This window comes from Ylistrum balloti, unplaced genomic scaffold (assembly GCF_031769215.1).
Source record: "Ylistrum balloti isolate Yb309-2 unplaced genomic scaffold, AGI_CSIRO_Ybal_v1 Utg370026, whole genome shotgun sequence".
NCBI lineage: Eukaryota > Metazoa > Mollusca > Bivalvia > Pectinida > Pectinidae > Ylistrum > Ylistrum balloti.
The window spans coordinates 1296005-1319853 of NW_026782091.1; the positions used below are offsets into that span (position 1 = coordinate 1296005).

General features: G+C 33.8%; 1 protein-coding gene across 1 annotated transcript in view; it reads left to right on the forward strand.

The window, feature by feature from the left end:
* LOC132548735 (ankyrin repeat and fibronectin type-III domain-containing protein 1-like) overlaps positions 1-23849 on the forward strand; it is a 135543-nt gene that overhangs the window by 40991 nt on the left and 70703 nt on the right. The gene's annotated exons all lie outside the window — the stretch shown is intronic.

Below are 23849 nucleotides of genomic sequence, written 5' to 3' on the forward strand. Positions count from 1 at the left end.
TTTGTTTGACAAGGTTTGTGGGGATCAGAGGATAGTTAAGGTAAATCAGTGTTATATATAATAAGGTTTGTGGGGATCAGAGGATAGTTAAGGTAAATCAGTATATATAACAAGGTTTGTGGGGATCAGAGGATAGTTAAGGTAAATCAGTGATTTGTTTGACAAGGTTTGTGGGGATCAGAGGATAGTTAAGGTAAATCAGTGTTATATATAATAAGGTTTGTGGGGATCAGAGGATAGTTAAGGTAAATCAGTGATTATATATAATAAGGTTTGGGATCAGAGGATAGTTAAGGTAAATCAGTGTTATATATAATAAGGTTTGTGGGGATCAGAGGATAGTTAAGGTAAATCAGTGTTATATATAATAAGGTTTGTGGGGATCAGAGGATAGTTAAGGTAAATCAGTGTTATATATAATAAGGTTTGTGGGGATCAGATGATAGTTAAGGTAAATCAGTGTTATATATAATAAGGTTTGTGGGGATCAGATGATAGTTAAGGTAAATCAGTGTTATATATAATAAGGTTTGTGGGGATCAGATGATAGTTAAGGTAAATCAGTGTTATATATAACAAGGTTTGTGGGGATCAGAGGATAGTTAAGGTAAATCAGTGTTATATATAATAAGGTTTGTGGGGATCAGAGGATAGTTAAGGTAAATCAGTGTTATATATAATAAGGTTTGTGGGGATCAGATGATAGTTAAGGTAAATCAGTGTTATATATAATAAGGTTTGTGGGGATCAGAGGATAGTTAAGGTAAATCAGTGATTTGTTTGACAAGGTTTGTGGGGATCAGAGGATAGTTAAGGTAAATCAGTGTTATATATAATAAGGTTTGTGGGGATCAGAGGATAGTTAAGGTAAATCAGTGATTTGTTTAACAAGGTTTGTGGGGATCAGAGGATAGTTAAGGTAAATCAGTGATTATATTATATATAATAAGGTTTGTGGGGATCAGAGGATAGTTAAGGTAAATCAGTGATTTGTTTGACAAGGTTTGTGGGGATCAGAGGATAGTTAAGGTAAATCAGTGTTATATATAATAAGGTTTGTGGGGATCAGAGGATAGTTAAGGTAAATCAGTGTTATATATAACAAGGTTTGTGGGGATCAGAGGATAGTTAAGGTAAATCAGTGATTTGTTTGACAAGGTTTGTGGGGATCAGAGGATAGTTAAGGTAAATCAGTGTTATATATAATAAGGTTTGTGGGGATCAGAGGATAGTTAAGGTAAATCAGTGTTATATATAATAAGGTTTGTGGGGATCAGAGGATAGTTAAGGTAAATCAGTGTTATATATAATAAGGTTTGTGGGGATCAGATGATAGTTAAGGTAAATCAGTGATTTGTTTTACAAGGTTTGTGGGGATCAGAGGATAGTTAAGGTAAATCAGTGTTATATATAACAAGGTTTGTGGGGATCAGATGATAGTTAAGGTAAATCAGTGATTTGTTTAACAAGGTTTGTGGGGATCAGAGGATAGTTAAGGTAAATCATTGATTTGTTTAACAAGGTTTGTGGGGATCAGAGGATAGTTAAGGTAAATCAGTGTTATATATAATAAGGTTTGTGGGGATCAGATGATAGTTAAGGTAAATCAGTGATTTTTTTAACAAGGTTTGTGGGGATCAGAGGATAGTTAAGGTAAATTAGTGTTATATATAATAAGGTTTGTGGGGATCAGAGGATAGTTAAGGTAAATCAGTGTTATATATAATAAGGCTTGTAGGGATCAGAGGATAGTTAAGGTAAATCAGTGTTATATATAATAAGGTTTGTGGGGATCAGAGGATAGTTAAGGTAAATCAGTGATTTGTTTAACAAGGTTTGTGGGGATCAGAGGATAGTTAAGGTAAATCAGTGTTATATATAATAAGGTTTGTGGGGATCAGAGGATAGTTAAGGTAAATCAGTGTTATATATAATAAGGTTTGTGGGGATCAGATGATAGTTAAGGTAAATCAGTGTTATATATAATAAGGTTTGTGGGGATCAGATGATAGTTAAGGTAAATCAGTAATTTGTTTAACAAGGTTTGTGGAGATCAGATGATAGTTAAGGTAAATCAGTGATTTGTTTAACAAGGTTTGTGGGGATTAGAGGATAGTTAAGGTAAATCAGTGATTTGTTCAATAAGGTATGTTTGGTTGGTTATGAGGGGATTTTAAGTCTGCAGGGGGGATATTGATCTCAAGATGTATCAGTCAGATGTGAGAGACTTGATTGTTAGCTAAGTAATATGCTGATCCCAGCTGTCATCACTAATGGCTATCATTAGGTTCTGCTGTTGTCCACGGAGCTCTCAGATTATGGAGGATAGAAAAGTTCAGAATATACAATATACATAGGGCTACACATAATGTCTTATCATTAATGAAAGTTTTGAAATCAGATATCTCTGTTAAATATTTACCAGGGGAAGTTCTAGAGGTATAAAGAGGTGCCTTGTGATGTTTAATCAAGCATCTCCTTAAGCATGAACATGACCAAGTCAGAAATCAGTGTAAATAATTTATGTGGAAAATTCAGAAGTTTTTATCATTTACAAGTTCGACTTGTACTTAGCCATATTGAATCAGGTTTCCCTCCCATAAAAAAGATCAATTTCCATGATTAGGAAACAGCATGACTTGAGCTTTTTTTAAAAATCTAAACAGGTAATGATGGCCTCAAGACCAGTGAACAGAATGTGATTCAAGGGAAGTAACTCCAATTTATTTTGGAAACTAATTAAGTGGTATTGGACAGATAATGATCCAAAAACGTTCTTTGTATTAACTGAAACAGTTGTCTAGTATCATTAAGGGTGAACTACATCTTCCCAATTCTGTTCTGCTGATTTCATCACATATGCTGTTGTGAATGACAGTGCCTGCTGTAGGCCAAGGGGATTTTCATGAGAGGTTTTGAGGCTTTTTCTGAGAGCATCCCGCGCCAGTTTGGATTGAGTAGGATAAAGAAAAGGATATCAATCCCACGTGTAATGATTGATAATGATTTATTTCTGTTGGAGTGGGGATACTGTCTAGCATGAATGTCAGTATACTGTCAACTTGTAAAGTCTTAGAAATAAAAGATTATATAAGTATCCCCAGGGGGATCCTTGTCCAAGAATCTAGACATATCACACCCTCACAGGGATCGTTGTACTACAAATAACAAAGGATTGTCATTCTGGTTATACAAGTTCAGAGATCTAGAATTTGTGATTGAAAATCTCTCTTCTTGTGTAAATACAAAAAAAAGGTCCAGTATAGCGTGTTTGAGTGATAATGTTCTATTTGTAAGGTTTGTGTGATATCTGAATCATTTTGATAGTTTCTCAGTACAACTAAAATCTATTAAAACAAGTATTTAATTCACCATAAAAATTTTTTTTTTAAGTCTTTAGATTCAATAATTGTTAGATTATCATACCAGTGAAAACTTGTTCAGAAATTTGCGAAAATCCTAATATGCAAACAAAAAATTGATTTTGATGATGATTATGGTGAAAAAAATCCACCTTCTTGCCTCTGTTTTTCTCTGCAAAAAATATACAGGAGAATAATGTTTCAGTTATTGTGGCCTAACAGCACTGCTGAAGAAATGAAACTCAAAATCGTACTAAATTAATTCCTAGTATACTTGCTAAGGGGTTAAAACTGAAGACTTCACGATGATAAAAGTCTAGTCATCAGAAACAGGCGAGTTTTGGTTATGTTACTAAATAAGTGTTTGTGCATTTTATCATAACCTTATGTATTGAAGTCAGCTCAATTTAAGAATAAAACAAATTATTCATGTGAAAATAATTTGTTTTATTTGTTAAAATCTTCAGTTTCAGGACAAAACTGATGGTACTGGAGATTTATAAATTTATAAAAACCTACTGAAGGTTTAAGTCCAGAACTAGAAAATGAACCTGGGCCATTCAGATGTGTAAACAGAGGGATAACATATTACCTGGAGAAGAGTAATTTATTTTGCTAATGGAAAATTCAAGTGCTAACATCAAAATATACTTCAAAATACATGTATGCTTAAATCCAGGAAGTTTAAAACCAGCTTATTCTCCAGTGCTAGATTTAAGTGCTACAGAAACATAGAGTCTGTTCCAGAGTGAATGGCCGGCATCATATAAAATTTGAATGTATTGGACACATCTCTTGGTACAAAGCAATTTATAAACTTTATACGTTCATAGAAATTGTGAAAATGAAGACAGATTTTCCTGTGGCTGAGCCTTTTAACATTCTGTAAGTGTTGTGCAGATGTTGGTCGTCCAACAGCGTGATACTGATGTTCATTCAAATGTAATATGCAAATGATAATGTCTGTTTCGGCCATAATTATCACATGGGCGTTCATTTCTTTAGCAATGTGAATGTATCAGCAGAAGTTTTTGTATCATTACTTAAAACGCCTATTTCATTATAATAAAGAGAAACATGAAATAGCACTTAACATTGATATTCATAGATATTTTTATATGGTATTGTCTCATCATCATTTTTTATTGTTTTGAATAGAATTTGACAGACAATTTTTTTCCCCTGAATACAATTTGACTCCCTGTGTTATACAAGTCTAGGGGAAATATTGATTTTCTCATTATTACAGAGAAAGGACCTGATGATTCTAATTGCCAATAGTTATGATATATGGTCCCTGACTGGTAGTTATTATATAAAATGTAAGTGGAATGATAAATTTTGAAATGGGTTTCAATTACTGACGAAACTCAAAAACACTTTAGCAGAAATTATGAAGAATATATATAAAATGGAAGATATTTTTGGTAAAAGATAATTTATAACAAGTCGTGACAGGAAACAAACACCGTTTTTAAAAAAATCTATTTTCATGTTGATACGCTACTATATATAGTAGGTTGGTAGACGAGACTCTTTACTTTATAATTCTGTAGCAGGAGAAGGGAGACAACTCCAACTTCATTACATTTCTTCTGTAGAGAAATATTTTCATAATGGAAGTTGAGAATAGATTGTGTGGGCACACTTAATTAAATTTTGATGAGACATTTGAGGATTCTTTTGCCAAGTGACTGTTGTGAATTCAGCATTGTGATAATGTAGTCTGTTTTAAAACAGGAAACGCAGGTTGTAGATCACATATTGTTTCTCTCTGAAAATAACACAACTTTAAGAAGAGATCTGATGGTTAAATTTAAGACTACATTTACTGATAAAAAGGATACTTACTGCAGTAAGTAGCTTATCACGATTTCAAGTTATGGTTACGAAAGACACTAATTTCAAAATTGAAGGATACAATATATAGGATATGTCTGCTGAAGAGGAGCTTTATACTGTATATATATATAACTCATCACCAGGCATTGGCCTTATTCCTGGATACCAACATCATTGTCCTGTAATAAGGCTGACCCCTGTTACACTGAATAACACATTTCAGGTTGGCACCATGGAATTATTAAAAGATAATTGAAATATTCAGTAAATTAGTCTCTAACCACCAACACATTTGTTTTCTATATGAACAAGGCAAGTTTACTTATCACATTCCTACAACAAGCTCAGTGGGCCAAAACATAACATCTCACTTAACATCAGGGGTGGGCTTATTACAGGACCTCAGGGGACCAACACATAACCTCCCTTTCATCATCATGGATGGGCTTATTATAGGACGCTAGGGGTCCAAAACATAACCCTTCACTCAACATCAAGAGTGAGCTTAATAAAGATATAAGTGGGCTTAATACAGATCTATTGGTAAGTAATAGATATAAGTGGACTTAATACAGATCTATTGGTTAGTAATAGATATAAGTGGGCTTAATACAGATATATTGGTCAGTAATAGATATAAGTGGTTAATACAGATCTACTGGTTAGTAATAGATATAAGCGGGCTTAATACAGATCTACTGGTTAGTAATAGATATAAGTGGGCTTAATACAGATCTACTGGTTAGTAATACAGATCTATTGGTCAGTAATAGATATAAGTGGTTAATACAGATCTGTTGGTTAGTAATAGATATAAGTGTGCTTAATACAGATCTACTGTTCAGTAATAGATACAACTGGGGTTAATACAGATCTATTGGTTAGTAATAGATATAAGTGGTTAATACAGATCTTTCAGTTAGTAATAGATATAAGTGTGCTTTATACAGATCTACTGGTTAGTAATAGATATAAGTGTGCTTAATACAGATCTACTTGTTAGTAATAGATATAAGTGGGCTTAATAAAGATCTACTGGTTAGTAATAGATATAAGTGGGCTTAATACAGATCTACTGGTTAGTAATAGATATAAGTGGTTAATAAAGATCTATTAGTTAGTAATAGATATAAGTGTGCTTTATACAGATCTACTGGATAGTAATAGATATAAGTGTGCTTAATACAGATCTACTTGTTAGTAATAGATATAAGTGAACTTAATAAAGATCTACTGGTTAGTAATAGATATAAGTGGGCTTAATACAGATCTATTAGTTAGTAATAGATATAAGTGTGCTTAATACAGATCTACTTGTTAGTAATAGATATAAGTGGTTAATACAGATCTACTGGTCAGTAATAGATATAAGTGGGCTTAATACAGATCTACTGGTTAGTAATAGATATAAGTGGTTAATACAGATCTACTGTTAAGTAATAGATATAAGTGGTTCATACAGATCTACTGGTTAGTAATAGATATAAGTGGGCTTAATACAGATCTACTGGTTAGTAATAGATATAAGTGGGCTTAATACAGATCTACTGGTTAGTAATAGATATAAGTGGTTAATACAGATCTGTTGGTTAGTAATAGATATAAGTGGTTAATACAGATCTGTTGGTTAGTAATAGATATAAGTGGGCTTAATACAGATCTATTGGTTAGTAATAGATATAAGTGGTTAATACAGATCTGTTGGTTAGTAATAGATATAAGTGGGCTTAATACAGATCTATTGGTTAGTAATAGATATAAGTGGGCTTAATACAGATCTACTGGTCAGTAATAGATATAAGTGGGTTAGTAATAGATATAAGTGGGCTTAATACAGATCTACTGGTTAGTAATAGATATGAGTGGGCTTAATACAGATCTATTGGTCTGTAATAGATATGAGTGGGCTTGATACAGATCTACTGGTTAGTAATAGATATAAGTGGGCTTAATACAGATCTACTGGTCAGTAATAGATATAAGTGGACTTAATACAGATCTATTGGTAAGTAATAGATTTAAGTGGTTAATACAGATCTATCAGTTAGTAATAGATATAAGTGTGCTTTATACCGATCTACTGGTTAGTAATAGATATAAGTGGGCTTAATACTGATCTACTGGTTAGTAATAGATATAAGTGGGCTTAATACTGATCTACTGGTTAGTAATAGATATAAGTGGGCTTAATACAGATCTACTGGTTAGTAATAGATATAAGTGTGCTTAATAAAGATCTGTTAGTTAGTAATAGATATAAGTGTGCTTTATACAGATCTACTGGTTAGTAATAGATATAAGTGTGCTTAATACAGATCTATTAGTTAGTAATAGATATCAGTGTGCTTAATACAGATCTACTTGTTAGTAATAGATATAAGTGGTTAATACAGATCTACAGTAATAGATATAAGCTTAATACTACTGGTTAGTAATAGATATAAGTGGTTAATACAGATCTACTGTTAAGTAATAGATATAAGTGGTTAATACAGATCTACTGGTTAGTAATAGATATAAGTGGGCTTAATACAGATCTACTGGTTAGTAATAGATATAAGTGGGCTTAATACAGATCTACTGGTTAGTAATAGATATAAGTGGTTAATACAGATCTGTTGGTTAGTAATAGATATAAGTGGTTAATACAGATCTGTTGGTTAGTAATAGATATAAGTGGGCTTAATACAGATCTATTGGTTAGTAATAGATATAAGTGGTTAATACAGATCTGTTGGTTAGTAATAGATACAAGTGTGCTTAATACAGATCTATTGGTCAGTAATAGATATAAGTGGGCTTAATACAGATCTATTGGTCAGTAATAGATATAAGTGGGCTTAATATTGTGGTTATTAATAGATATAAGTGGGCTTAATACAGATCTACTGGTTAGTAATAGATATAAGTGGTTAACACAGATCTACTGGTCAGTAATAGATATAAGTGGGTTACACAGATCTATTGGTCAGTAATAGATATAAGTGGGCTTAATACAGATCTACTGGTTAGTAATACATATAAGTGGTTAATACAGATCTACTGGTCAGTAATAGATATAAGTGGTTAATACAGATCTACTGGTCAGTAATAGATATAAGTGGTTAATACAGATCTGTTGGTTAGTAATAGATATAAGTGGGCTTAATACAGATCTACTGGTCAGTAATAGATACAAATGGGCTTAATACAGATCTATTGGTCAGTAATAGATATAAGTGGTTAATACAGATCTATTGGTCAGTAATAGATATAAGTGGTTAATACAGATCTGTTGGTTAGTAATAGATATAAGTGGGCTTAATACAGATCTATTGGTTAGTAATAGATATAAGTGGGCTTAATACAGATCTATTGGTTAGTAATAGATATGAGTGGGCTTAATACAGATCTATTGGTTAGTAATAGATATAAGTGGGCTTAATACAGATCTGTTGGTTAGTAATAGATATAAGTGGGCTTAATACAGATCTATTGGTTAGTAATAGATATAAGTGGGCTTAATACAGACTATTGGTTAGTAATAGATATAAGTGGGGTTAATACAGATCTGCTGGTTAGTAATAGATATAAGTGGGCTTAATACAGATCTATTGGTTAGTAATAGATATAAGTGGGCTTAATACAGATCTACTGGTCAGTAATAGATATAAGTGGGCCTAATACTGATTTACTGGTTAGTAATAGATATAAGTGGACTTAATACAGATCTATTAGTAAGTAATAGTTATAAGTGTGTTTAATACAGATCTATTGGTAAGTAATATATATAAGTGGTTAATACAGATCTACTGGTTAGTAATAGATATAAATGGGCTTAATACAGATCTACTGGTTGGTAATAGATACAAGTGTGCTTAATACAGATCTGCTGGTTAGTAATAGATACAAGTGGGCCTAATACAGATCTATTGGTAAGTAATAGATATAAGTGGTTAATACAGATCTACTGGTTAGTAATAGATATAAGTGGGCTTAATACAGATCTATTAGTAATAGATATAAGTGCTTAATACAGATCTACTGGTCAGTAATAGATATAAGTGGGTTATACAGATCTATTGGTCAGTAATAGATATAAGTGTGCTTAATACAGATCTACTGGTAATAGATATAAGTGGGCTTAATACAGATCTACTGGTCAGTAATAGATATAAGTGGGCTTAATACAGATCTACTGGTTAGTAATAGATATAAGCGGGGTTAATACAGATCTACTGGTTAGTAATAGATATAAGTGGTTAATACAGATCTGTTGGTTAGTAATAGATATAAGTGGGCTTAATACAGATCTACTGGTTAGTAATAGATATAAGTGGGGTTAATACAGATCTACTGGTTAGTAATAGATATAAGTGGTTAATACAGATCTGTTGGTTAGTAATAGATATAAGTGGTTAATACAGATCTGTTGGTTAGTAATAGATATAAGTGGGCTTAATACAGATCTATTGGTTAGTAATAGATATAAGTGGTTAATACAGATCTGTTGGTTAGTAATAGATATAAGTGGGCTTAATACTGATTTACTGGTTAGTAATAGATATAAGTGGACTTAATACAGATCTATTAGTAAGTAATTGATATAAGTGGACTTAATACAGATCTATTAGTAAGTAATAGTTATAAGTGTGTTTAATACAGATCTATTGGTAAGTAATATACATAAGTGGTTAATACAGATCTGCTGGTTAGTAATAGATACAAGTGGGCTTAATACAGATCTATTGGTAAGTAATAGATATAAGTGGTTAATACAGATCTGCTGGTTAGTAATAGATACAAGTGTGTTTAATACAGATCTGCTGGTTAGTAATAGATATAAGCAGGCTTAATACAGATCTACTGGTTAGTAATACAGATCTATTGGTCAGTAATAGATGTAAGTGGTTAATACAGATCTATTGGTCAGTAATAGATATAAGTGGTTAATACAGATCTACTGGTTAGTAATAGATATAAGTGGGCTTAATACAGATCTACTGGTTAGTAATACATATAAGTGGTTAATACAGATCTACTGGTCAGTAATAGATATAAGTGGTTAATACAGATCTACTGGTCAGTAATAGATATAAGTGGGCTTAATACAGATCTATTGGTTTGTAATAGATATAAGTGGGCTTAATACAGATCTATTGGTAAGTAATAGACATAAGTGGGCTTAATACAGATCTACTGCTCAGTAATAGATATAAGTGGGTTATACAGATCTATTGGTCAGTAATAGATATAAGTGGGATTAATACAGATCTATTGGTCAGTAATAGATATAAGTGGTTAATACAGATCTACTGGTTAGTAATAGATATAAATGGGCTTAATACAGATCTACCGCTCAGTAATAGATAAAAGTGGTTAATACAGATCTACTGGTTGGTAATAGATACAAGTGTGCTTAATACAGATCTGCTGGTTAGTAATAGATACAAGTGGGCTTATTACAGATCTATTGGTAAGTGATAGATATAAGTTGGCTTTTTACCAGACAGGAATTTACTGTTAGATATATGCAATATTTCTTATTAAAGTTTCCACAATATGAAAGATGAGGCAAGATTGATTACAGAAATATCTGATACTTGGATTGATATAGATGGAAGTATATTTGATAATAAATATGATATTTTCTTCTCCTAATTAGACATTTGGAGAAATTCTTTACCCTTCATTTGTTCGTTTGAAAATCCTTTTCACTTCAATGATTCAATTCCCTTTCATTTCCAATTTTCTCCCAAGATGAATGACCGACATAGACATTCATTACACTCAGCAATTTATGATAAAACATCACTGCGTCATAGCCTTTTTTCAACATTGACAGGAATTTCAGATATAGAAGTTCCGTGACTAGTGATGATGTAATCGTGTGTATCGAGCTACCTAGGGCCAATTTTTATATCGTTATACCACAATGGTCATCACATGATAATAATGCTTATTACTCTCAATTACTATAAGAGGGAAATTGAATTATTTTTCTAATAAAAAAAATTACGGACGTATTCTTGTTCCTGGTGTAAATTTTTTTCATTTTTGTACGGATTTTAAAGGACAAAGTTTCATTATTTTTTTTATTTTCTAAGTAGTTGACAAAATTATTTTGTAAGTATTTTTTTTATCATGAAAGAAAAAATTAAAAGATTAAAGAGATATTTAATGATTAATGATCATGTATATAATTATAGCCATTATTGATAAAAAGTAATAGGATAAAATTAAACAACAATCTTTGATCATTGTATAACATACAGGATCTTACATCAGCTGCCATTCATTAAAAGAGATTTATGAAAGGAGTCTCCAATTTTTTATTTTATTGAGCCTCCTTCAAAGCAAAATGAATATTTGTGACGATCGAAGTTCATGAATTTCACATCAAGTAGAAATGAATGTTTATTACACAACTTAGACACTTCAGGAAAAAATTGTATTTTATCAGACTAAAGAAAATCTGAATTGGTGATATATCTCTGTTTCTGTTGATGGCCTAGTCACAATACGTATGACACCATAAAGTTATGACATCACAATGGAAATATTGGGAAACCAAAGCCTATCACAGCTCTGCTAGGTCATCTTACATGTAAAGTCATGACAAAGTTTATGTAATGGAGGTTATCACACAGGGTAGCTCGGTGTGAAACCATGTTCTATATGTTAAGTGCTGACTGGGAATCGAAACTCCGAGTCTGGTCTGATAGGATAAATTGATGAGACAGCAAGACTGAAAATGGATGGATGAATACGGGGATAGAGGGATACAGAAATCGATCAATAGAATTTGATTTAGGGATGGATCGATGTTTAGATGGACTGAGCCTCACACTACCAACCGGTGTTACACTGATGTCCTACAGCTATTCCCTGTAAAGAACACATCTCAATACCATTACCTGGCTGTAACGACAACCTCCCGTTAAACACTAACTTTGCTTCGATTAAGTTCCCAACACGTCCAAAAGCTTTTGTATTGGTTACATTTTTTGCACAGAGAGTGTGATTAGGTACCATTTTATTTTAAAGTGTAGTGACTCAACATAAAACCTGTGACTGCTCGGAGGTGAATATTTCTAAGTCCCGACAGTATTCAGTCACGTATGTCTTTTTAAAGCATTAGTATGTGTACAGTAGTTACCATAGTGTAGTACTGTTTGAGAGTCAGTATATTCTTCTGAACACCAGTCCATTACAGACTTACTTCCCGTCAAATGTGGTACTCGTTTGTGTAGCTAGATAGACTGCAACAGTGAGGACACCAGAAGATAACTGTTTCTAATGCAACTAGGTCAGACTTGATAGCATGAATACTAGTGTTATGCTATTCTCTGGAGTGAAACCTGTCTACAATGACAACCTGTCTATACCCACTGTATTTCAAATTTTCTTTCCTGTACATGTTCAATCCAATGAATGACCATCTGCTTATAACCATTGTCAAAAGAAAATACTGGATGTTTTTTATTGTTTTTTTTTCTCACCTTTTTTTTTTTTTTTATTTCTTCCTTTTTTAAGAACCTTGGTGTTCAGTCTGACCTGTCAGTATAGACATTTGTGCTCTCCCCTTAGTGGTATTTATAGACAGGTTATGCTATTTTAGGTGGCAGTGATCAGAACTCTTGGAACCTGCTTAAGGCTTTGGCCCAGTTACCAATATTACTGTTGACAGAATCAATCTCATGGATCGAGGTCAAACATAAAATGGCAGTAAAGACCTTTAACTGTGTTGTACTGATGGGAACTTAATGACACACTAGTGATTTCTACTAGAATATCCCACACAGAGTATATATATCTTTCAAGGCATATCTAGTATTGTTAGCTTGTACATGAATACATTCATTTTCATTCAAACAAACCACAATCTCTAATTGTATTCAGATTTATCTATTAATTGATACAACCATTATCTTACTGTATGGATTTGGACTAATTTCGCTAGCCAAGGGTTATAATTTCCTTAGCCTTGTCAACGTAAGGTAAATTGTGACATACTTCAATATATTGTGTAATTAAGACATACACTTAGTTAAGTTCATTACAATATCTGATTAAATCTCGAATACTGGACTGATATCAGACAATTGTGTTATGGAGTGGCATCATGGACATATATCAGATTTTCTATGAACTTTAGCTTGTGATTTTCACAGTGTTTATCAAGTATGTTTTAAATCCATGAATTTTTGATGCTGGAATTCAAGTTCCAAGTTTTGACAATCCTCTACACAAAGCCAATGGTTGATTACTGATAAGCACAGTACAGTAGGAAACCTTGTCAATGTAACAAATGGCAAATGGGGATTTTTTTGCAGAACAACAAGCAAGGTTAGGTGGCATGCAATGGCATAGCAACAAGCAGGGCTAGGTGGCATACGTTGCCACAGCAACAAGCAAGGGTAGGGGGCATATGTTGCCACAGCAACAAGCATGGGTAGGTGGCATATATTAGTGTAGCAACAAGCAGGGCTAGGTGGCATACGTTGCCACAGCAACAAGCAAACGTAGGGGGCATATTTTGCCACAGCAACAAGCAAGGGTAGGTGGCATACACTGGCGTATCAACAAGCAGGTCTAGGTGGCATACGTTGTGATCGACATTGTCAATAAGGTTTACATAATTAAATAGAAATGATTTTAACAGTCACATTTTGGTCAGCAGTGCAAACAAATTAAAAAGAAAAGATCAATTTGTGTTGATATTTCATATTTGTGTGATAGGTATGTTTTGCATATAATGTTTAAAAGAAAGAAAAATTGTCTTCATCAAATATGTTCAGGGCTTTTATTTGAGAGTCAATTATACATTAACATGGCACCAAATTAAACACACTTTAAATGAAAATATTCAGGTATGGCATTTATATACATAAAAAATGAGATAATCGGGTCAATATCACATATATTTATATTAATCGTATTGTAATTAATAGCAGGTAAAAACATATTTCAGAATTACATGTAACAAATTAAATGTAATGTTTTCTCCTCTGTCAGCAATGGTTGATTAATCACTGTACGAGTACACACTAAACCTTTCCTGTAGAATGTTAACTGGAAATCAACATCATGTAGATTGCAAAAAAAAAAAAAAAAAGAATGGAGATATATTTGAACAAGGAGAGAGAAATGAAGACGAAATGTTAAGTGAGAAACATTTTTATTTCTGTGGTTGGTGGTTTTCTTGACTCACGGTAAGAAATTACCAAGTGTACTCCTGAGTGTGATTTTTTCTGACTGATTCTTTTATGATGACACAGACTGCCATAGTCTTGGTAACCCAAATTCTCCTTGGAAGAGTTTTGCACAAGAATCGTTTCGAGGATCAACATCTGGAATAGGTCCTTGAGTAATCAAAAACCTTTGTAAACTAAACAACACTATATCAAAGACATGGTAAATGCAGTCATATCTGTTTAAACAGAATTTACAATTATCCAGAAATCTAAATTGAGTCAGAATAAAGAATTGAATGGATGTATATGTTGATTAAATTAACCTTTGAATTTCTATAAAGTTTTGTAATCTGACTTACAACTAAAGATATTAAAGAAGCCACCTTTGTAAAGAGACCACTGCCAGTCAAACCTGTTACAGTGACCACCTGTGTAAAGAGACCACTGCCAATCAAACCTGTTAAAGTGACCACCTGTGTAAAGATACTGCCGCCAGTCAAACCTGCTAAAGTGACCACCTGTGTAAAGAGACCACTGCCAATCAAACCTATTAAAGTGACCACCTGTGTAAAGAGACCACTGCCAATCAAACCTGTTAAAATGACTTCCTGTGTAAAGAGACTGCCACCAGTCAAACCTGTTACAGTGACCACCTGTGTAACATACCATTTTCAGTCAAACCTGTTTAAGTGACCACCTTTGCAAAGATACCACTTCTATAAGGAGAAGTCATTTGTGAACCGGATATGGATGAAAATGTTCACCTTAGATTTACAATCTTTAGTGGGAACCAGTATTTGTAGAGAACGATTTATGGTTGAGTTCCTTTAATACTGAACTAATCCAGCCAAACTTTGAAAATTGTGATCTGTGACAATATTTTACTGTGATTCCACTTCCATTAAAACATGAGGTACTTGTTATATATAGAAATAAGTCTAAGGGCCTACATACAAACTCTGACTCTAAGTTCAAGGGAGTAGGCTTATTGTAAGGCAGTGACATTGCATTTGATATACTTCACTTAATAGCAACAGAAATGGCTGGGCTTATTACCAGGAATAAGCTCAAATAAGTATTGTAGGTTTTCTTCTTACTGATGGAACAAGTGTTTGTCTCGTACATGACAACAGAGGAGAGTTATAACAGGTTTTCTTTCCTTGTAGTGAAGATCTGATTTAAGCGAGTGTAATGTGGGTTGGATTGACATGAATCCAATCTTTTGTAGTCACGTAGGAGCTCATTTAAGAGTTAACGATTAAATGAAGGTGATAGAAAGAATGATGGTAGTGATGGTCTCCATATCAATATAGTGGAATGACATGGTTTTGAAATATGATGTTTCTCACCTGCTTCGTTATCAATAGATTATGGCAATTACGACTACGTTTATAGCGGAAGAGGATATTGTGTCTAGTTTACACCAAACATGATTAATACTTAAGGCCATGTGTCACTGTCCAATCAACGATACAAATATCCACAAAACATATTTATCTGACAAAAAGCCCAGGCTGGGAAATAAGCCAACTACATCAATGGTAGTTTAAATAAGGAAATGCTGAAGTATTATATAAACCCAAAATTCCCTTTTAGTTAGAGCTTACAGAATTACTCAAGCTTATTGCAGACCAAACTTGTATCTATATATATATATCTATATATATAACAAATTATTTATTTAAAATCAGGAGATGGGCTTATTAAGATAAAATAAAACAACATTGGATTATAATTCTACTTAACAGCAGCATATTGCTGGGTCAGCTTATTACCAGGTGTGACCTTATCTTAGGAGAAATACAATGATTTGATTTTCCGCTTTAAGAAACTTTAAAACAAGGAAGTAAAACAAAACACTCAGTCTTACGTCTTAGATCTATAAGGGGGAAGATAAAAGGATTTAGGTGAAAGGGGTTTAGGATAATCTCACCAGATTTACTTTGCAATAAGTCTAGGAATCAACCATAAACCTATAGCAACTGTGAAAAATATAAATGGGCTTATTCACTAGACATGGGCTTATTGTGTGATAAATATGATGTGTGAAAATTTAGCAGAATCTTACTGCATGATTCTATGGAATCAAATGAAGTGTGTTTGCTGTAAAATGATGCTGGCTTTCAGTGATGGGAACAAAATCTAAGACAGATATGATCAGGAATAATCTAATATACAGGGTTGAAAATTTTTTCTTGATCCCATAAAAATGATGACGTCAAATCTGTGATCACCTCATGGTGTCTTTCTTTATAAAGGACACTACAGAAAATTATTATCGAGTGGCTTCTAGATCTCACGAAAAATGAACATCTAATTCATTTCGAGAGAATACTGTTAAATCTATATTATATGCCATGCACCAATTCCCCCTTCGGACATTGAGCCACAGTACCAGACGCTCATGATAACATAGATAGCCTTGAGTTAACGCAGATTTCTGTGGAAGAGATAAGCACAGTCCCAGTCTTAAGAGTTCTGCATTTCGTTGGCTTAACCCCTACTTTGACCATTTTTTTTTCAGCTAATGTGTCAGAGAACATCGTATTGCCTATAGGTTTAACTGACAGGCTTCCCAAACATGATACATAGGAAATATTCTTGTTTTGTCAATGGTTATTCATTTCTGGACTTTGTTTTTGATTTTCCATTACTCTGGTCGTGCTTTATGCAAAACTTGTGTTGAAAAACAGAGGGAGAGAAAAAGACAGTATATTAATAGCTATTTGGCTAACACCAGCAGATTGAGTTGGCACAGTAACATAATCAGTAAGACCTGTCAGTAAAGGCCACTCACAAGAGATGAAAAGGTGACCTTTATGGGCAGCTGGCCTTTATGTAGAGGTTCAATTACTGTAAACAGCTTACTAATAGGACCAAAACTGAGAGGTCAGTTTACTGATAGGACCAAAATTTAGTGGTCTCTGTAGACAGGTATTTGTTATACAGAGCATTAACTCATTCAGTGTGACTCAACCTCTTGAATTTTGCCCACATTTGTTTTCTCTTAAGCTGAAGTACAGTACCTTTTGGAGCAAATAGTATCTACTCTCAGAGCCCCGCTAACCAAGATCTAGTGGAAACAGTATTGTTTTGTAAATAAAGTGAGATCAATAAATTGGTGTGTGCCTGTGAGCGTAAAGAGGAGATTACAAGTCATTCTGCACGACTTGTCTATGTTGGGACTAGGCGATAATGTAGACAGACAGTTGTTTAACACTTGTCGGAGGCAGTTTGTGCTGATGGTGTGGGACCTTTGTGACGACAACAAGGGTCCAGTACCCACATACCCTCCTCACTCAGTTTAGTTGTACTGCCAGCAAGCTTTCCGATAACCATGACAACTTTACACAACAACACAAGCAGCGACCTCCAGACTTTCTTGGAAGCACAGTGCTGGTATGGTACATGTACCAATATAAAAGTCGTGACTGACTGTGTTTCATAATTTCGATTCTACTGCTCACACAATGGAACCTTACATGGCATTTTTCCCAAAGCTGGAATTTCCAGGAGGATTCTCTGACTGTGCTTAATTGACTTTTGCTAAAAGAAACTCTGGATAAAACCTTTCGAGATAATTAGTAGTGTTTGGACCGTGATTGATATTTCTATCACAGTGGCTGTGGTATCACCAGTCTGTAGGGTTACTGAAGCACGGACCTGTGTTCTGTATCTCAGACCTCACTGAGGCCAGTGGCTACCTTGGTAGTGAAATGTTTCTGGAATTGTTATAATATGAATTGTGTGGTTTAACATTTGATACAAACTGTTTGATTCTACAATATTTTGGGATTTGACTGCACTCTTATGACTTTTGGTAAAGTTCATAATTTACTGCTATGATCTATACAGATAAGAAAAGTTCCCCATTATGACCTTGACAGACATCTATAGTTCTTTACTATGACCTTGATGGACATCTTTAGTTCTCTGCTATGACCTTGATGGACATCTTTAGTTCTCTGCTATGACCTTGATGGACATCTTACTTTCTCTGCTATGACCTTGATGGACATCTTTAGTTCTCTGCTATGACCTTGATGGACATCTTTAGTTCTCTGCTATGACCTTGACAGACATCTATAGTTCTCTACTATGACCTTGATGGACATCTGTAGTTCTTGTCTATCTCTAGCGTGACCTTGCCAGACATCTTTCCACTATGACCTCATGGACATATATTCTCTACTCTCTCTACTATGACCTTGACAGATATCTATAATTCTCAACTATGACTTTATCTGCCATCTAGAGTTCTTTACTGTGACCTTGACTGACATATAGTGTTATATACTGTGACCTTGATTGACGTCTATACTCCTTTACTATGACGTCGATGGACTTTTGTAGTTCTCTACTATGACTATGACAGACAGACATAATTCTCTCTATGACCTGTTCACAGTAAAAATAACTTCACTGTTTAACCTTGACCTTGATCTACTGTCATATATCATGACTATGGACATAGACTGTAAATGTCTGACATGACCTTGAAACTGGGAAAATACACTCTCTTCTTTGACCTTGACAACTCAAAAACTTTATAAGACTTCTGACTCCTCCTTATGTCATTCTACAATGGAGGTCACTGTAACGCACACTTATCTACCATCACCTCCAATGTAATTTTTACTGTTTCTAAATATAGAATTTTTTATTCCTTTTGTTTGAAAATATCTGCATTAACCGTTCTGTTGTTTTCCTCATATTACTGTACTATGTAGTACCTCATAGTCTCTCTGTTGCTACATTCGTCCCCCATTTTATTCTGTCATTCTAAATTTTCCTTCTTTTTCTTTATAAAACATTAGATTTGTCGTCATATAATATTTTTCCTTATTTTACAAATTCCATAAACCTTATTCTATTCTTCTATGACACAAAAAAAAGGCTTGATTCTTTTGTAATATTGAAACTCATCTTGTTACAATTGTGTTGTCTGAGACATACAAAAAAGAATAGACAACAATCTGTTTTGAGCATCCTACTGGAAACGAAAGTGACAGACATTCTACTGTATATATGATTAAGGGTGTCCCAAGTTTGTCGTAACATCGATGGACAAGTTATTATAGTCGGTACCCAGGTGTGTCTATTGGACTAGACGGTGATGGCATCATGTACCAAATTTACTGTCGTCTGGAAATGCTGACTGAAACAGATTTTTGGGATCTGCAATAGTTTCCTATTTTGAATTTTGTATCGGAGATGTTATTTTGATCTGACATGAGCACATATCTGTTGAGTATCCCCGTTCTTGTTCGGATTCGTACCTCGTTCCGACGGAAAAAAAGGTAAGAAACATAATCTGAATGTATAAACTTCGGCAAAATTTTAATATAATTATGTTTGTATGCCAACCAAACATATCAAAAATATCATATGTTGTTTGTTAAAGTCATAATGTGACATTTTTGTAATATTTTTTATATTCCATGAAATACCGTGGGTATCTTAATCAGCAATGAGTTAAGGTTTGAAATGAACTTTGAAAGAAATTGATTTACAAAATGCTCTTACAAATTTGTACTTTTCACCATTGAATTAGAAAGATTGTTCATTAATGCTTTCAGTTTTGTGACAATTTTGTTACAGTTTTACTGACAAAACTATCATCATTATACACTGATTTTAATATCAGAACTATAGAAATGTATTCTTCAAATACTGTACTGAACTGGTAACAAATCTCCTTGTTTACTGTAGAATGTCCTGTGATAAACACATCTCTAGGTTTACTGTAGAATGTCATGTGATAAACACATCTCCAGGTTTACTGTAGAATGTCATGTGATAAACACATCTCTAGGTTTACTGTAGAATGTCCTGTGATAAACACATCTCTAGGTTTACTGTAGAATGTCATGTGATAAACACATCTCCAGGTTTACTGTAGAATGTCATGTGATAAACACATCTCTAGGTTTACTGTAGAATGTCCTGTGATAAACACATCTCTAGGTTTACTGTAGAATGTCATGTGATAAACACATCTCTAGGTTTACTGTAGAATGTCCTGTGATAAACACATCTCTAGGTTTACTGTAGAATGTCGTGTGATAAACACATCTCTAGGTTTACTGTAGAATGTCCTGTGATATGTGCTGTGATAAACACATCTCCTGGTTTACTGTAGAATGTCCTGTGATAAATACATCTCCAGGTTTACTGTAGAATGTCATGTGATAAACACATCTCTAGGTTTACTGTAGAATGTCCTGTGATAAACACATCTCTAGGTTTACTGTAGAATGTCCTGTGATAAACACATCTCTAGGTTTACTGTAGTATGTCCTGTGATATGTGCTGTGATAAACACATCTCCTGGTTTACTGTAGAATGTCCTGTGATAAATACATCTCCAGGTTTACTGTAGAATGTCATGTGATAAACACATCTCTAGGTTTACTGTAGAATGTCCTGTGATAAACACATCTCTAGGTTTACTGTAGAATGTCCTGTGATAAACACAAACACATAAACACATCTAGGTTTACTGTAGAATGTCCTGTGATACAACACATAAACACATCTCTAGGTTTACTGTAGAATGTCCTGTGATAAACACATCTCCAGGTTTACTGTAGAATGACCTGTGATAAACACATCTCCTGGTTTACTTAAGAATGTGCTGTGATAAACACATCTCTAGGTTTACTGTAGAATGTCCTGTGATAAATACATCTCCAGGTTTACTGTAGAATGTCATGTGATAAACACATCTCTAGGTTTACTGTAGAATGTCCTGTGATAAACACATCTCTAGGTTTACTGTAGAATGTCCTGTGATAAACACATCTCCAGGTTTACTGTAGAATGACCTGTGATAAACACATCTCCTGGTTTACTTAAGAATGTCCTGTGATAAACACATCTCTAGGTTTCCTGTAGAATGTCCTGTGATAAACACATCTCTAGGTTTACTGTAGAATGTCCTGTGATAAACACATCTCCAGGTTTACTGTAGAATGACCTGTGATAAACACATCTCCTGGTTTACTTAAGAATGTGCTGTGATAAACACATCTCTAGGTTTCCTGTAGAATGTCCTGTGATAAACACATCTCCAGGTTTACTGTAGAATGTCCTGTGATAAACACATCTCCTGGTTTACTGTAGAATGTCCTGTGATAAACACATCTCTAGGTTTCCTGTCATTAACCATCCCAAAATTGATTCAGACTTTGTGTCTTAACTCCTGGACTTATTGTCTAGTAGTAAGCCCATCTTGACTTTGGGTCACATGTTATGCATTGAAAACATGGGCTTATTGTCCTGTGATAAATTCACCTCCAATTTTGAGTCTCAGGTTACACAATATTAGTGTATTGTGAGAAACCCATGCCCAGTTTAAGTTTGAATTTATACGTTGATCTGGACTTATTGTCTTGTAATAAGTTCACAAGTCACATTATGCATTGGCAAGCTGGGATTATTGTCTCAGAATTTGTGTGTTGGTCCTCTGGACTTATTGTCTTGTAATAAGTCACATTATTCATTGATAACCTGGGTTTATGTGTTGGACACCTGAGCTTACTGTAGGAGTCATACAAAAACTTTAATCCATCACACAAAAAATAATGTCAATGGTTAATTTTGAAGAAATATGGTTATCTGCCCTTGTTTAGTGTTGTCAGTAAGTCAAAGATAGACTTACTGTTTTTCAGAATTTGCAAAGATATACCTTGATAATTCTGTTGCAAAATGAGTTTTACTGACAACGTATAGCAAAGACATTATATTGCTACGATTTATGAAGTCTAGGTATTTATATTTTCTAAATGATTACGTTGATGTATGGTATGAGTGACAGTTTTAGAGAGCTCCGCTGGCAGATGCTGTCCGCATTTCCTTTTTATTCCGCCCTCACTCCATTTTGGTGTTATTAATGAAGTTTCTGTCCTGACTTTTCATTGACAAACAAATCTTCTCCCCATCTACTGTATGTAGCTCTTGTATAAATCTGGAAATGAAATAATTATCTCTCAAGAGGAATTGTTGTCAGTTGAGAAATGTCAGAAGTTAATACGTTTGATGAAGCATACATTTATCAAACAGAATAGCTACCCACACACATAATCTTATGACATTACCAGATATACCTCTGTTTCCCCCAGAGCCTAATGGTATTTATCTACTTTCTCTCTGACTTTGGAACAAATCTAATACGATTTCGATTAAATCTTTTTATTTACTTTCCAATTCAATTTCCAAAGCACATTAAACTTGCTAAATCTTGATAGAATATGCAGAAGACCATATTAATCTTGATACAATAATCCTTGGGTTCGCAATTCCTTATATTGACTTTCTCTTAAGTCAATAACTGTAATTTTACTTAAGAATTTAATTGATGCATGCAATCTCCAAAATTTCCATACTAAAACTGAAAATATTTACATATACCATTGACTGCTAGCATCGTCATGCCATAAGCCCACCCTATAAATGTTGAACAAAAATGTATGTGATTCTGAGTTCAGGGGGGGATATTTATGCACTTGCAATGCATGACTGATTTTCATTCATTTTCAAAGAATAAAGAAGCAGTTTAAGATTTTATAATTATGTTAGATTTTTATGCTTCTTGAAAATTTTAAAGGAGCATGTAGTAACTGCTTTGTCTGTCCATCTATCCATCTGTCTGTCTTTCCTTCTGTCCTTTTGTGTCCAGGGCATAAGTTTCCCCAAAGTTAATCAAGGATCATGAAACTGTATATATATATATTGGTCATACTAGGGCAATGTGCAGTATAGCAAATTCTGGACCTTCAAACCCTCAGTTGTAGAATTATTTGCCCTTTGTGAAAATTTCATGTTTGGAGCTTAGCTTTATTTGTATTAAACCTGGTATATTAAAATTTAGAATAAACACTGTACATTGATCATACTAAGAGGATGTACAGTCAATTCCCTTTGGTAATCCTTCTGTCTTATGAGCATAACTTTACTTTCATTTAAGCTTAAGGCTAATGAAAGTTGGTGTATACATTGGTCATACAAAGAGGATATGCAGTGTACCAAATTCAATACTTGCAACCCCATAATTGCAGAGTTATTGCCCTTTGTTAAAATGGTTTATACATTGATCATATGAAAGCAATGGGCAGTGTACCAATGTTAGGACTTGCAACCACAGTACAGAGTTATTGCCCTTTGTTAAAATGGTGTATACATTGATCATGTGAAAGCAATGGGCATTGTAACAATGTTAGGAGTTGCATCTCCTTTAGCATATTGTAGCATTGCCATTTGTTAATATTTTTTGTCCAGAACTAAGCTTTGCTTTCTTTTAGATTAGGATAATGAAACTTGGTGGATGCATGAGTCGTACAAGTGTATAGTATACCAAATTCAGTGTCTGAAACCCCTTTATTACAGAATTATTGCTCTTTGTTAAAATTTTGTGTAAATAAAGTTGTTTTCAGGGAGAAATCATCATTTTCTTTCTTTTTCATATGTT